The sequence below is a fragment of the Corvus brachyrhynchos genome, unplaced genomic scaffold (assembly GCF_000691975.1).
Source record: "Corvus brachyrhynchos isolate BGI_N302 unplaced genomic scaffold, ASM69197v1 scaffold307, whole genome shotgun sequence".
Lineage (NCBI taxonomy): Eukaryota > Metazoa > Chordata > Aves > Passeriformes > Corvidae > Corvus > Corvus brachyrhynchos.
Window position 1 is genome coordinate 4,347,697 of NW_008239288.1, and position 2,595 is coordinate 4,350,291.

The following is a 2,595-nucleotide window of genomic DNA, read 5'->3' on the forward strand; positions in this document are numbered from 1 at the left end:
GTGTTTCAGTGGAAGCTCTGTGTCAGCTGGGTAATTATCCTGAGTCCGGGTAATTAATATGGCAGCTGCCTCCCAGACCAGAGCTTTTAAATATGATAAAAAGCTGCTGTGGGGAAAAAAAAAAAAAAAGAAGTGGTAAGAAGTGGAAAATCTGTTCTCTGTATCCCTGGTGGACAGGATGGAGTTGAAGATGTCCCTCCTCATTGCAGGGGGTGTGGACTTGATGGCCTCTAAAGATCCTTTCCAATCCAAACCATCCTGTGGTTCTGTGATCCCATAACAAGACGTGGGCTTAAATCCCAGCAAGGAAGGTTTAGGTTACGCATGAAGGTCAGTGAAGGAAAACGTTGGGACAGGCTGTGACAGGCAGGTGGGGAACTGTCACCAGAGGCCTGGAGTGACAAGACGGGTGAATGTCCCTTCAGAAAGGGCTCGTGTTGATTTATTTTCCCTTGCAGCAAGGGTTGGAATTCTTGGCTTGTCTTGCCAACAGTTTTCCCTGATCTGAGATCTTGTAGTTGCACAGTCAAACGTTTTGCTGGATGCAGGCTCAAACCTTCTTCTGCCAGATTGGAGGTAAGTGGCCTAGTGCGCTGTTTTGTGTGTGATACATGGAAACTAATCCTGACCCTAAATATTTGCACATCCGCAAAATTCCCATAGGCAAAGTGATCCTCACATACACCTGCTGTGTCATGCTCTGTCTCCCAGGTCACAGGATCACAGAATCCTAGGATGGTTTGGGTCAGAGGGGACCTCTAAAATAATTTCATTCCAACCCTCTGTGTTGCTGCCTGCCCATGTCACCCCTGCCATGAGCAGGGACACCTTCCACTAGACTAGGTTACTCAAAGCCATATCCAACCTGGCCTTGAACACTTCCAGGGATGGGATCTGATCTATGTGGGGGAGGCAATGGGGTCAGGCAATGGGGACAGACCATGGGGCTGCATCCCAGCCAGGGGTATGCCACTACAATGCCCAAAGATTGCACCCATCCTAAATGCAGGTGCATATGGTCCCCCAAGCATCAGGTTCCTGTGTAAATTTTAGCAACAGCATCAGCAACCAGTAAAGCTGAAAACTTAAGCTTGGGATGGGAATACATTGGGTTTTAATTATCTTCAGCTCACCTTGACTTGGGGTGGAAGAACCTATTCTGTATGCCTGTGGTATCAACAGCCCGGTATAATGGACTCTGAGGCAGACAGGGAGGGTGGATGTGTAAGTTAATGGGGTGTGAGCAATTAAAATGCAAAATCATCTGCCTCATGAAATGTCTTTTTCTCTCCTGCCAGTGACAGGAATAGGTATTAAAATTAGCTCTAATTGCCCCAGAAAATAGGAAAGAACCACTCTTTGAAAGCAATTAATTTCTCCCAATTTCCAAAGTCCCAGCTGCCTTTCCCTTTGCCTTGCCTTCTTTTTCTTTATTTTGATGCATACATTACATTTTAGAGATCAGCATCAAGGCGAAAATAATCACAATAATATTCAATGAACTATCCCAGCCTGCTCAAAGTGAACACTTACAGGCCCTAAAATTTCTAAACACCTCATTTGGGTGATCTCAAATAAGACATCTTTCACAGATCTGGCAGGTGTCCTGTTCTATACATTGACCTTTCAGGGAAACACTATTTTAAATTCTTCACTGGAGCTTTTGGAGGCAGAGAAGGTGGCTGAACATGGCCTCGTGTTTTCTGGGGTACACCAGAGGGGTAAACAACATCTTTAGGTCTCCTTACTACAGCTGCAATCATATTGGTTTGTTTGTCAGCGAAGCCCACGAGTCTCACAGAGCTGCTGTGGCCCTGGAGGATGGGGGATTTCCTCTGTCTTCTTCAGAATCCCTTGCCATTTCTGGAGTTTCCTTTCCTTCTCGTGGTTCCTCTCCCATGTTCCCATGTTCCCATGGGCCAGTTTCCTGCTCCAGATCCACCTGTCCATGACTGCCACCATCACACCTTGTCTGACAGCATGGGAAGAAACCATGATTCCTGGGGAGCTGAGATCTCCCAGGAAATACCCAGGGGAAAACTCACTTTTGATACCCTCAGCCCCTGAAAGGGGAGCACCAAACATTGTCCTTCTTCCACACAACAGCCTGGTCCGAGGTTTCAAACACCTATGTCCAAGAACGTAACACAATGGGAGAGATGAATGAGGAAAGGATTGCTCTGCTGACATTCCTTCTGCAACCCCCGGCAACCCCCCCTGCCAGCCACGACAACAACGCTCTGCAGCCTGGAAAAAAATCAGGTTGTCCTATCTCATTATTCTGGGAGAGAGTTTCACTGCAGCCACTTGTTTGCCTGTCTGCAATAGGGACCCCGTGCAACAGCCCTAAGGCAGGGTCCTGCGCAGGAAGGACACGATGCTCAGCTCTCAGCAGCTCCCACCCCCGGGGTCGGGATGTGTGGGGGCAAACACGAGAGGACACCCGGGGGCGGGGAGGGGGACGCGGCGGGGCGCGGAGCGGGGTGGTGCCGAGGACGAGGAGAAGGAGGAGGAGGAAGAGGCGGCGAGGGCAGCCCCGGCGGTGGAGGTGGTGGAGGAGGAGGACGAGGACGAGGAGGAGGGGGAGGATGGGGA